Consider the following 15,059-nt stretch of genomic DNA (forward strand, 5'->3'; position numbering starts at 1 on the left):
TTATCTTATATCAAACTAGTGCTTGACTTGTAAGTCTAACAATGTAGAATAAATAAGATTCTTAAAAAGAACACACATTATTCATTTAATTTTTATAATAGTATCAATGTCTTTTTAAGGGAAACATAGCCTCTGCTTTCAAAATATCACTAAATTTAAAACCCTAAATTTACCCTGATCAGAAGAGAACAGCTTTACAATAGTGTAATTTTATTTTAACATTTTATGAACAAATTTAACGTTAAGAGTAACCTTAAAGAAATAAATGGGGTTAGTCATTTTTTCACACAGTTGAAATGGTAAAACAGCCCCCTTCTAATATAATGGAAGCAGAAAGTGAAACCAAATAATCTAATATTCAGTACCTTTTTAAGATAAAAAGAAGAAACTAAAATGAGGCCCCAAGATTAATTTTATAATTTACCAGAGATTATTTTCAGAAGAATTTAAAACAAAATAAATATATATTGTTTGTACTCATTTGAAAGAAAATTTTCATCACTTTAAAAGAAAATTCTGAACAAAGCAGTACATGGCATTTTCATATGCCTCCAAGTAGCTGGGAAAATATGTAATTATTTTAAATATTCTTACATAATTTAACTATTAAGCAACCACACCAGTAATTCCCTGACAATTCTTTCCATGGGTAGTATTTGTTTTTAAAGACAATGAATACTTTTTAAGAAAATGAAAATGAGTTTTAATTTCCAATAACCTAGGGTGGGTAGTAAGCCTAACAAGAGAAATAATATTGTAATAGGCAATACTTTACTTCAGTTTGTAAGAAAGAAAGAAAAAAGACAACAGCTAAACAAACAAAACAAAGTTTCTAACAGGCTCGATACCGTTCTTCTGAATCACTCCACAAGAGCAAAAAGTGATCTCAGTTTAAATTATATTGCATGACAAGTTGTAACTTACATGTTGTTAAAATTCTAAATGAGCTTTCAAAATATTTGCTAATTCTTTACCTATGCAGACATCACAGCAGACTGGATTTCATGTAAAACAAGCTAAGATGGCAATGTAATGACCCACCTGTCCCTCCTGCAAATTTTGTAAATTTTCATTCATAAATGGAATTTTCTCTCCAAAATTACACACTTCTGTTTCAATTTTCCACACATTGAACTGAATCATTAGCCACTGCTAAGAGAAAACTTATCTGAGGCTTTAAGATGATAGTGTCTTTTAAGAATCTGGGCCAACTGCAATTCTGGTTATTGCTAGTCCTTATTCAATTTGACTTAGAGGTTTTTTTTTTTTAAGTTGTAATATTTATTTATTTATTTATTTGAGACGGAGTCTCGCTCTGTGGCCCAGGCTGGAGTGCAGTGGCCGGATCTCAGCTCACTGCAAGCTCTGCCTCGCGGGTTTACGCCATTCTCTTGCCTCAGTCTTCCCAGGAACTGGGACTACAGGCACCCGCCACCTCTCCTGGCTAGTTTTTTGTGTTTTTTTTAGTAGAGATGGGGTTTCACCGTGTTAGCCAGGATGGTCTCGATCTCCTGACCTCGTGATCCGCCCGTCTCGGCCTCCCAAAGTGCTGGGATTACAGGCTTGAGCCACCGCGACCGGCCGTAATATTTATTTTTACATGGAAAACATTTGTCACCACTTCATATTTCAGAGACAAATTTAATATGTTTATCTTGGTTGAATTCTTTTAGAAGTTAGATGTATACAGTCTAAAAGAAGATGGCACCTACTTTACAATCCTCTGACTATTTCTTTTTGAGTCTGGATACTGTTGGAAAGTTTACATCTTTATGTGTCTGTAAGCCAGGTCTGATAGGCAATGTAGTCTGCCAAAGACACTAAGTTTAATGCAGATAATGGTTGCCCAATCATTCTCTAAGCACTTAATTTTATTGTGTTTGGATCAAGTAATCGCCTTCCACTGAGTCACATCCCTACCCTCATTCCTCCCCAAGAAATGGGTGGAAAGATTTTTAAGCAATGTTTCAAAGTCATGCTATTCCGTTTCAGTTAGGCCCTCTGAACTGATGTAGATAACGCAAAGTTAAAAAATATCTTCGTTTTCCAAGATTAGAGACAATGTACAGAAAGCATATATACAGGGATTAGCTTATATAAGCATCTTAATAAATGGCACTAATTATTATCATATTCAATATAGCCCAGCTCAATTTTTTTACTCTTCGTTGTACATTCTTGTTGTGATCTTCTCTGTTTCTGTGCTTCTTTAACACTTTCTGTGGTTTATTGAAAGTGAATTACAGATAGTCTGTATTCCCTGCTAGTCTAAAAACCTGGAGGATTCATATTTCGTCTTACTTAGCTCTGCATACTATACAATGCCAAGTAGAGTGTCTTGCTCACACTAGATATTTATTAAATGCTGATCAAATTGATTTGAATTAAACGAAGAAGCCACAGGGCTAAAGAAAATGTTTAGAATGAAAATTTTAAATCTAAGTTATTGATAAAAATAAAAACCTAAGCATAGTAAAGTCAGATGTTAGTTGATAATATTTAGATATTTTAGGGCCGGGCACAGTGGCTCACTCCTGTAATCCCAGCACTTTGGGAGGCCAAGGCAGGCAGATAATCCCTTGAACCTGGGAGGCGGAGGTTCCAGTGAGTTGAGGTCATATCACTCACTGCACTGTAGCCTGGGTGACAGAGTGAGACCCTGTCTTAAAAATAAAATAAAATAAAATAAGATATTTTTACATTATGCAAATATTAAAAAAGATTTATTAAAGCATGCTGTAAATGTTGATTTTGTCACCTGTCTTCATGAGTAGACCACAAGTTCTTAGAGGCAGAACATATATTTTAGTATCTGCAGGGCACAGTGTCTAGCACACAGTAAGTACTTAAATGTTTACTGCATGAATGGCAAAATAGAAAAATAAGAAAAAATAGAAAGAGTCAATGGATAGTTAATCTAAATAAAATTATCGTTACTTAAAATCACTAGCTTTCTGTGACAAGTAAAGGAGATAAAAAATGGAGGTCAATGGAATTTTAACACAAACTAGAATTACAATAGCTTCCTGTAATATACAGAAATTTAGAATTTTTACAAGGTTTATAGTGGTAAGTGCTTAGGCTAGGCAAACGATATTTATTAGTTATTACTATCAGATATCAAATAACACCTTGAAGAGTCTACTTATAGTGATGGAACATCTTAGGTGACATTTAAAAGGATGTAACTTTTCCTAATTCCTAAAATACTTAAGAAAACACTAAAAAGACAAAATCATGGCATCAAGTCTCAAATACACTAAAGCTAGAATCTAGGTGGAACACCTACTAACTAAAGTTAGGCCAATTTTCTTGGCACTCTCAGGTTTTATCTCATGACAAAGTCAACACCTAAAGTGGATAGGAAGACACTTCGTAGTTTTATCATGTTATGCCTACTCGTCTATATCCAGAGTATATTTTAACCAAAGAAAAGAATGCCCAAATGTTGATTGTTGAGGCAATGTTAGGTCAATTCTCAGACCTCCATCCGGTTCCCCAACTGCCATCTCACTCTTCATTTAGAAACAACATCTTTCAGAAACAAGTAAGCAGGAGCTACTGAGAGGGACTACTGATTGCTTATTGCATACTGGCTGCTTCTCCCTCCAGAAGTGAAGATCTGAAGATGGTGAGAGAGACATCCTAAATACATTGAATGCTGGGACTTTTAGACTGTTGTGTATTATATTTTCTTAGAGTTTCAAAGGACCAGGCAGGAGGTAAAAGAGAAATCACCATCTCAGTTAAAAACTAAAAATCATATTGGAATCTGGGCAATTAACTTCCTTTCTAGATGTGAATCTGAGAAGGAGATTTTGTTGTCATTGTTGCCATGCTATTTTTTTTGGTCAGAGGGTATGTCTAAGGACAATCCACCCATCCTATATTCTGAGAGTCACTGAGTTTAGAAAGTACTTCATTTAATCATTTGTAAAAAGAGGTTAAAAAGAAACAAAACATTAAGCACCAAGAATTACTGCAGAATAAGGGAAAAATAATTATCAATCCGGAAGCCCAAAGGAAGAATATGTTTTTAAAATTGATTTCTTGTAAGACTCAAGAGAACATTTCTGGAACCTGTTTGCTATGTTCAATAAAATGCAAAAAGAAATGCTTCATGAACTTCCATGAAGCAGGACAATCAGCCTATAAGGAAAAAGGTGAGGTACAAAAGAGAGACAGAAGAGCTCAAAGAGAATTTCAATAAAACGTAAGGTGTAACAGAAAAATTAAACCCCACATTTTAAAAGGTAAGAATACTGAATTCTAATAATGATAATACTGAAGTAGGAATGAAGTGACAGGGAGGATGGGCTGAGAAGCTATCATAAAATGTACAGGATGAGGACAAACAGATGAAGAGTATGAAAGAGAAGATGATAGTTTATAAGACCTATTATGGAGATTCAATATGTAACTGACTAGTGGTCCTGAATAAAGAATTAAAACATAGTAAACAGAAGCAGTAAATAAAAATATAACAGAAAAACTGACTGTTTGACCTGTATATTCAGAATTGATTGACTTTACTAACTTCAAGATAAAACGACAAAGGAGACCCACAAAACTCATACTGAAAACTTCTGAATTGCAAAAGAAACAAATAATTTAGAAACTCAAGTATCCAAATAAGGGAGAAAAAGGAAAAGAAGGGATTTTCGCCAAAGAAAAATGTATCCAGCTAGCATCAGACACTGTAACTGTAAATATTTCAAAAAAAGCAAAATAAGAATTTTAAAAGGATGATTTGTGAACCAAGAATCTCATATCTACACAATGTATTTTCTTGTGTAAAAACCATTCAAGGATGGTTCACATGTATAAAAGGTCAGCAAAATGAACATTTATGTACCTTTACAAAACAAATGACTTGAAGATTGCTCTAAATTAATCTAAAAGAATCAGATTTTAAAACCCAAATATGAGAGGGTCATGGCACAAAAGGATTGGGGGTTTTGCCTTTCTCTATATGGATCAGAATTTTAGGGGCAATGTTAGATACTTCATCAAGCAGTAGAGTATTTCTGTAATCCAGTGATTTCATTTGATTCTCTTTAACTCCCACCCCTTCCCCATCACCAGGAAATATATTTCTCATGTCTCATTGCAAACCTCACAGTTCAGATGGAGCTTCTTGTTAGGTCCAACGACCTAGGAAACTAACTACCACTTCTGAGATGTCCAAAATATCATACAGTTAGTCCTCTGTAACTGTAGGTCCCATATCCATGGATTCAGTCAACTATGGATAAAAAATATTCAGAAAAAACTTCATTTGTACTTAACACGTACAGACACACTCTTGTTGTTATTCCCTAAACAACACAGTATAACAACTATTTACATTGTATTTGATATTACAAGTAATCTAGAGATTATTTAAAGTATACAGGAAAATGTACATAGGTTATACACAAATACTACACCATTTTGTATCAGTGACTAGAGCATTTGCTGTTTTGATATTTGCGGGAGGTCTTGGAATCAATTCTACATGCACACCGCAGGACAGCTGTATTTACATGGCCGAGAATTATGCTTGGTAGTTTCTGGTTATATGGCAATATATTGTCAACTTTTTAATCATTTATTTCCCTCATTAACGAGGCCTTTATCATGACTAGATTTGTTTTACAGATTAGGAAATTTAGGATGGTTAGCCGACTTTCTCAAGATACCACACTAAGTAAGAAATAAATTTGAACTTACATTTTTGGACTTCAAATCAGATACGTGCTTTGTATCTTGCCTCACATAGGACTGCTTCATAGATTTTTAGAAAATAGTACTTTATTTTTCTTGGTTGTATCCCATCATTTGAGTTGAAAAAAGGAAACAATCTTTATGTCACTTAATACTTCAATCAGTTTAACCTTATTGTTCAACTCTCAAGTGTACAATTATTGTACATAATGGTATTAACATCTAAAAAATTACTTTTCTAATATTCAGTTGATATGACAGTAGATTCCAAACTGCTTTTTTGACATCTATTTGTTTGATTACTCTGAATCAGATAGTTCAGCATTACAGTTTTTGGAAAGAAATTTGAGTACCCTTAGTTTCAGCTACAGTAAAGCTTTTTTTAAAAACAATAAATTTTGATATAATTTCAAACTTGCAGAAAAATTGTTAAAACAGTACAAGAAGCTCCTATATACCATTTACCCAAATTAAACAATTATTTGTGTGTTGCCTCATTTACTTTATAAGTCTCTGTCTCCCTCTTCATATGTATACATACATGCAAATTTTTCTTTAAATATTTGAGAATACATTGCAGACATTGTGCCCCTTCACCCTTGAATACATTATCATGTATTTCTGGGAAAACAAGAGCAAAAAATGAAATCTCAATGTTCTCTTAGGTAGTTAAAATCCAATTATAAAAATCAGAAAAACTTAACTTCCATATTATCTAATTCACAGTTCACACACAAAATTCATCAATTGTCCCATTAAGATCCTATATAACCCACCAGGATTCTGTCTCCATCCAGGATGCAACTCAGCATCAGGCACTGCATTTAGTTATCATATCTCTTCTTTTCTTTCTTTATGAAGAAGCTTGAAATCCAAAACACATTTCTTCTTATGGCCAGTAAAGTTTGGAGGCAGACCAGTTGTTCACCATCCTGGTTTACATTGAGACTTATCTCGGGAACTTTGCAAAGCCGTTTTACTATTCCCACACTACCCTTGCTGACTCAGAATCCCAGGGAAGGAATTGCCCCAGAACTGATATTTGTTTGTTTTGTTCTTCAAAAGATCTACTTATTCTGATGATCAACTAGCTTTGAAATCCCTGAGGTCAACCAGTGATAAACTTGGAGAAGGAGAGCAACGCTGCTGAGGCTAGCCAGAGAGATAGTATTAGAGAGAGAGAGAGAGAGATATGACACGAGAAAAGAGGAATGACAGAGAGCAATAAGAGGGATGTCATAGAAGGTGGAAACTTTTCCAGTAAGAATATTTACCCCAAAATGACCACTAGCAAAAACAGCTCTGGAAAGAGTAAAACAGAGACCCTTTCGGCTTCCATAATTTTAAGATATCTGTAAGCAGCTTGTTGCTTGAACAATTATAATCTATTTGGCAAGAAAACATTTCTGTAACCATGTAAATCTGAAGAACAAAATTAGTGTAATTACCTTCTCATCACCTTTAATATATGAAAATTCATAAAAAATCTACAAGAGTACAAAGTATTTCCCCAATTTGCTTGACATCACCTTTTTGGAGGCATGCCTGTTAGTTAACAGGTCCGCTTCACTGTCTAAGTGACTTTAGAAGTTGCATTAAATTCTGAAAAACTGCATCATATAACTCAGGTAAATTTTGGTAAAGACATTCATAAGGGCAAAATAATAAAGAAATATCTTTTCTCTAACTGTTTTTAGTTTAGGATTACATATAAGCAAAGAACAGCTAATACTACCAACAAAGTCACATAAGAGTATAAAATGATGATGAGTAGAATTATACATGAACCATACAAGTGACTATCGAAGAACCATATAAATTGCTAATAGCAATGAAGATGCTGGTTAGCCAGATCAAAAAAGATGTATTCTGAGGCAAAAATACCCAATGTTGAGACCTTTACTTCTAAAGGTTATTACATATAACTTTTGCTTCACTAGAAGATACAGACTAATATCAAGTTTTAAAAACTCATTGTAAAAAAAAACCTCATTGTATTAAAAGCTCTTTCTAAATACTCTTTGAGTTCCCATAATCTAAAAATATTCCATAAGGTTAAAAAAAGTAAAATCTTAAAGCAGTAGTTCAAAGATCCAAACCACCTTTGTTTTTCCTCCAATAAGAAATATTAGAATTGTTCCTGCAGAGCCCAGTCATTCAAAATATTAATAAATAGAGCTGGTATACTGGATTATCTCCATAATTGCTGCTTAAGGAAAATATACAGTTTTATACTTTTAGGAGTCTATTGTGCTTACATTATTATCATATGATATGACAAAGTGAAAATTAAGAAGCAGCTTTAGGTTGGCTGTGCTCAGCTGGGTGGTTTTCTATTTTTTGTACAATAGCTGAGGTTATTCATGTGCTTGTGCTTAATTAGGTCTCTGCTGGGCATGGAATATCTAAGATATCCTCATCTTCCAGGGTCTTTCCTCCATAAAGTTCCCCTTTAGTTCAACTTTCTTTACAGCATGACAACTGGCTTCCTAGAAGAACCATTCCAAGAAGACAAATCCCACTGTACAAGTATTTATTTGTCAAGCTTCTGCTTGCATCACACTTGCCACTGTCCCGTTGGGGAAAGCAAGTCACATGACCAAGCCTAGCGTGGGAAAGAACCATATCAGAGTGTGAATACTATGAGACATGGTGCTTTAGAAGCCATCAGTGTAATAGTCTGCCAAGCAGAAGGGTTTTAGATGCATTTCTGTCTGTGTTGGCTAAGACTTTGCATCCAATTATCCATCTTCAAATATTGAAACTCTAGATAAGGATAAAGCAAGAAACAAAGAAGATAGGAATATATTCATAAAAGTGCTTAGAAATATTCATCAAGATATATAGATTTTGTGGCTAAATATATTAATTACTCTAAATGGAATCACATATTATTTGATTAGCCAAAATTAGAACTGATAGTTGAGCTGCTTCTAATATGTTGACTACTAAAAGTAACAGCACAGCTAACATCAGAGTGTAATAAAACAGAAACATTGGGCTAGGACATACAATCACACAACTGTCATTAAACTATGTTCCTGTAAAGGTACCATTTAAATTTTTTAGGCCTCAGTATTTTATATATTAACACAAATGTCTTAAACTATATTACTTAGCATCTTTTCAGCTCTAAAATTTGCCACATCTTTAAAAATTCTTTAAGTATTATTAGCAACACACACACACAATGTCACCCAAATTCCCTCATTTATCAGTCAGCTACGCCAGGGATTGTGAGAAATATGTAAAGGTTAATTTGTGGTTATTAAAGGTTTAATTCAACCAATTGGGCCCTGTTTACCTATTAAAATCTCAGTCACAACAGATAACATGGTCAAGAGGGTGTTTCCATGGTATAGGTTCCCTTGGATATTACCAGATAGCATCGTGATTAGAAATAAACAACAAACAAGGTTTTAATGGGGGGATGGGGCAGGTAGCTAAGGATACTCTGTATGAATGTATAAATATTGTAATTAAAAGAAGAAATGTGGAGGTTACAATGTCCTAATGTACTGGGAGCTAAGGAGTGCTTGTAATCCCTGGTCATCAGAGACTCTGTACAAGAAATGTTTCTTTAGAATTCTTCTTCCCAGATTTTTATCCTTTTCAACACAATGAGGCAACTGAAGCAACAGAATATTCATAACTCCTCCTCCTCTGCCCTATTAATTTTTTCCTCCTCCAGCCATTTAGTTTAGATTTTCTTTTACTCTTACAGACAAACCACCCAAAGTTTACAGCAATCTAAGGCATCTGCTGTGTCTACAGGTGAGCTAATACTTGCAAGATAGAATTTTTGTCTAATCCATCAATTGCTTTCTATTGTTCCTTTCTCTAGTTCTCATATTGTTGCCCTTGGACATTGCTAAATTGTTATTCCACCTCCCATTTGTATATATGGCATCTCCAAATAAGCTAGTTCATTCCCCTCCTTTCCTACCTCCTTATATGCCATATCCTTCATATTAATTGGTCCATCCTTCTGAGAAGGTAAGTTCTACATGACACATAGGCTTTATGGAGTGCCGAAATATGCTTTGCATCCACAGTGGGAATTTCTATGCAGGATTTTTTTTTTTTGTCTTGGCTCATTGATTATTAAATCAAGTTTTCTGTGTCCTGAACTGAGTCTTCTACTTCTTTTAGGTTGATCTTGCTGTGAAGTAAATAAGGTATAGAGTTGTCTGAAATAACTTTCTAGGATGATAGACATGTTCTCAATCTGCATTGTACAATACTTTAGTCTCTAACCACATGTGGATATTGAGCACTTGAAATATATTTTGTGTGACTGAGAAAGTGAGCCTGTATTTTAATTAATTTTAAATTAAATAATTATGTATGACTAATAGCCACCATGTACTGGCAGTGTAATGGCAGACAGAGTAGTGATTTTGCACTTGAAGAGTTATTTTCTTGACTTTCTGACACAGATATTTCTTACACATGGAATGTCCAGCCTTAAAAAATGTTACCCAGTCTAATAGATCTAGATCCAGATTTATCTTTTACAGAGTATCTTCTTGCCTTTGAGTCTGTACTGATCCTCTTTTTTCTGAAACGTTAAGTGTACCATGCCTCTGGCACTTAGAGCAGACTATTATGCACTGTAATTTGTCTGCTTCACAAAAGTGTGATTTTTCTCCATAATCAGATTTAAAACTCTTTGAGGTCAGAAACTCTAACATTTCTCTTGGCAACTTAGCATATGCTGGGCACCTGGTTGTTGCTCTATAAATATTTATTGCATGGATAAATAAAGTAGGTTACATCAGGGAGTAGGTTGACTGGGCAGATGGTGCCCAAATGACAAAAGTCCCACTTCTTCCTGCTCAAAGTGACGGCATACTTTGATAAATTTCCCATAAGGTCCTAGAAAAGTCTCTGAGAACTAGAATGTGCAGTTAAGGAGGCTGGCAAGGCGAGAGCCAATTTCATGGAACTTGCAATGTATAGTTATACAATTGCAGTATGTTGCATACAAGGGCCTCTGATTTCCTCCCAGTATAAAATACACTTCAGCAGAACAGAGTACTGGAGTGAAATTGTAGGCTTTTTCTCATGTGTGTAGAAAGCCACATGGTGGCTCCCACCACTAGTGATTTCAGATCTGTGTAATAGTTCTGGTTTGACTTTTTACAAGTTCTTGAAATTGTTGCCTATGTTATTCATATATACTGTGTAGTCAAACTGTTAGTGTAAAGACTATTTTCCTGAACTTTCTAGAGCTGAGTGGGATAAGAAAACAAAATGATAAAGCAAAGAATACACACAAGGCAACACACTGCTAATGATTTTAAATCATCGTGACAAAAAGTTTCTGAATATCTCATGAAATTCTTGATATGTTTGAAAAAATATACCATTTGAAGTAACAATACAGTGTCACTAACATTTTTTAAAATAGTCAACAATGTTTAGAATTTGTTTATACATATGGCATGCATTTTAGATGTAACAGTCAGGAAAATCTCATTATTGTAGACTTCACTGGAAGATCTCCGAGGTCCCTTCCAGCTTTAAAATGCTGAATATAATTCAGAATTTATGATAATTTGAACTAGGCAAGGCTGAAATTTACTTTTGTATGATCTATGAAGCAAGGATTTGCTAATAGTGTAAACAAGATTGCTTGAGGCTTTTAACCAAGCTGTTTTTAAAGATTTTTAACACATTCTGTGATACAAATGGGCCTAATTTCAAATGATTCCCACCTATTTATTAAAGCACGCAATGAAAGACTGCTACTTAGAAGTGCTTTTATTAGCAGCTAAATATACAGTGTGAATTTGAAAATAATAAATCTGCATTTCTTGTTAGAGTATATAGTTTGTGTTTTACTTAATTCTGTTTGATTTCTTTAAGGGTAGAAGATATCAATGAAGGTTTTCTGTAATTAGAAATGACTACTTCAAATACAATTGTCTATTTCATTAGTTTATTTTTCTCCTTCTTACTTTATGCATTCTTTATCACCTTCATCTATTTAAAAATATATTTATGAGGCACTGATATTTCACAAGCAATATAATTACTCTTTGAGGAATAGTTAAAAATCTAGAGCTTCTTAAATTTGGCTGTAATTCTGATATCTATTTGCAATTATTCAAGAGTACAATAGATTAATATAGAAACTGTAAGATTAGGTTGATTCTTGTAAAGCTTTAATTTCTTCTTCAACATGTTGTCATTATAATTTGTTTCTCTTGATGTTAAAACAATTCTGTGTGTACATAAAGGCTAAGAAATATTCTGTACTATACTATGAAACTAAGATTTTACTCTAGGCAACAGAGCTTGAAAATTTACTTCACTTACAAATAGCAAAAATCCTTCTAAAGTCCTATAGAGATAATACATATAGTATAATTTATAAAAATGAATATAAAAAGATTTACTTTGTAAAATCTTATATACCATTTGGAATGATAATTTGAAATTGAAATTGAATTTAAAACACAATGTAGGAAATATTTGATATCACTTGCTGTATGTTGACAAAGCTAAAACACAAAATCATTTCTATTAGAAGATGTTTGTGTAAAAATCTCTATGGTTTCCCTCACAAGTATATTTTTAAAATAACATATTTTTTATAGCATGTAGGATGGTGGTATTTTATAACAGCATTTTCTAGATCCTATAGTCCATGTTTATACTAATAGAGAGTGATGCTATAATAATACCAGCCACAACTTACTGTAAAATTTTTACATCATAGTCCTTTGAACACATAAAAAACTTTAAAGACATGTATTGTTGTATACTTTAGTTAAATAATATTCGCTAAATATCTAATGCGTTGCTTAAGCTGATCTAAATATTCTGTATTATCATACTTAACCCTCACAAAAACCTATGAAATATGAACTATGATTGTCTCCAACTTACAAATGGGGAAATTGAGGCCTTTGAAGGAGACAGTAACTTGCATAAGAGATTCACGTGGTTGAGAAAAGCATTTGAAGGTACATATCTGACTCTAAAACTTATGACTCTAAAACCCTTACCCTTCAAATTTTTCTGAGTAAAGGGTTTTAATTTATTTTCTCATGGTGTCACTTACCCTAATCATCTTAATGCCTGAATATCTCCATATATTAAATACAAATGTCATTATTGCTGCTAAAGAATAAGAGCCATTTTTTGAGAAGGTATGGAATTACTCTATTTGAAAGCTGAAGAAAGTAGTCTAGGGCATTAAACGTTTTCAGTGGTGGCTTAAAAAAACTTGAATACAGTTATTGACAAATTATTTTGCTCACCAATCCAAGTGGGTACTTTTGAAATCCCATCTGGTTGCATCTACTTGTTTTGTTCCATCTATTTTTCAATGTTAAAAATTTCATCTGAAATTCTTTATACCAATGAAATGATTTCTTGTATCTCATTCAATTCAGGACTTCTGCTCCATGCCAATTGGTTTGAGATGGTAAGTTTCACTCATTACTTCTTACCATAAAAGAAGTGCAATGATGTAGAAAATATAATCTGTTGAAGAAATATTGGTTGCTAGAGATTGCCATATATGAGGCTTAAATTTTAGTGATCTCTAAATCCTTTTCTGTTTCATCTTTTTCGTTTTGTTTCCTAAAATATTACTTCAGATTTTGCAGTCATTACCCCCTAAATGCAGATAGCACCCAATTCAAAGTAATCTCGGTTTTGACGCTACCATTTTAACCTCAATAGTGTTTTGGTTGGGTGACCTCTGATAAAGGAAATTGCTAGGAATAATCAACACCAAATAAAACAGAAAGGCCATAACTGCACAAGAAATAAAATGTGACTAAATAAAATTGGATATAGTATAACATATTATTGAAATATTCATCTATAATACTAGATCCAGGAAAATTTGTCTTAGTAGAATAATGACCAAAAACAAGCAATCAGAAAGTCTAAACATTAAGACATTTTTATATGAGCAAAACTGATTGATTAATCAGCTTTCTGTCATAAAATTTACATGGCAAATAACTAATCAACATTGAAATATTTTCAGTAAAAGAAAAATGGCAATTGACAAGAGGAAATTAACAACAGTCTGTAAGAAGTTGACCATTGGATTAATTGGTTCATGGATTACTCTAAATAACCTTCTGATAAAAGTTTATAAATATTTGAATAATGATAAATTATTTTATTTTATTAAAAACAATTTTTTAGATAGGATCTTGCTCTGTCACCCAGTCTCAGTCCAGTGGACTGTTCATAGCTCACTGCAACGTCAGCCTCCTGTGTTCAAGTGATCCTTCCACTTCAGCCTCCCATATAGCAGGGATTACAGGTGTCACCACCATACTCAGCTGAATTTTATATTTTTTGTAGAGATGGGGCCTTGCTTTGTTGCCCAGGCTGGGATAAAATACTTATTTTTATAAGTAGAGTTTAAAAGAATTAAAAGCTGTAAAAGCACCAGGGTTGAAATATTTTGTGTTCTCCTCAAATCTATTTTTTCCATTCCTAAGTCTATTTATGACATGAATTCGATTATAATAAGATTTGTCTTGACTATCAACTCATAGGGTCTTTGTGAAGACTGAATGAGATGATAACTACAAAAGCACTTTGTTAAATTTAAAGCATTATTTAGTGGTAGTTATTATTTTGAACTGCCTGTTAAACATTCTTTGTTGAATGTATGACTGGCCCAAATCAAACTTAGGGCATTTTCCCCAAAAGCGAAACTCTCTCTATGACTTGCTCACCCTGTGAATGATACTACAATTCTAACACTTCTTCAAAATTAAGGGTTCAAACCTCAGCATTTCATTTCTTTGTTTTATTTTTATTTTAAATTTTTTTCTGAGTTCCTTTTAACTGCTTTTCTATCATGATTATAGAAGCCAAATAGAGCCAAATAGTCTAATCAACCAGATTATATGTGATAACCAAATTGTTGTCACATCTCAACTGCTACTCAGTTATAACTTTATCTCATTTTATAACAGACATATTTCTGAAAATGTGCAGAAATTGATTTGTTTTTTTACAAATGATATTCTATTTTACATACAATAAAGTGATTTTAAGGAGTTCTACTTTGAAATTTTGAGTAGAGTGAAAAATTCATTATCACTCTAGATTTTTCTATATGTTATGTCTTTAAAACATGACACGCAAATATTATTTTCCTTTTTCAAAGAAACTCTAGCAAAAGACATGCCAAATGTAGTTCATTGAAGATTCTCTTCTCTGGCAAAGCTAGCAATTCAATGACCCATTGAATTAGTGTCATTGTGGTTTGGTTTTCTGCTTTATATTAAACCCCAAAGCTTTCAATAAATGAGTATGATTATTTGAAAGTTTTAAGCAATAGTGAAACAAGGGCAGAGAAGAAGGAA

The sequence above is a fragment of the Piliocolobus tephrosceles genome, chromosome 10, assembly GCF_002776525.5.
Source record: "Piliocolobus tephrosceles isolate RC106 chromosome 10, ASM277652v3, whole genome shotgun sequence".
Lineage (NCBI taxonomy): Eukaryota > Metazoa > Chordata > Mammalia > Primates > Cercopithecidae > Piliocolobus > Piliocolobus tephrosceles.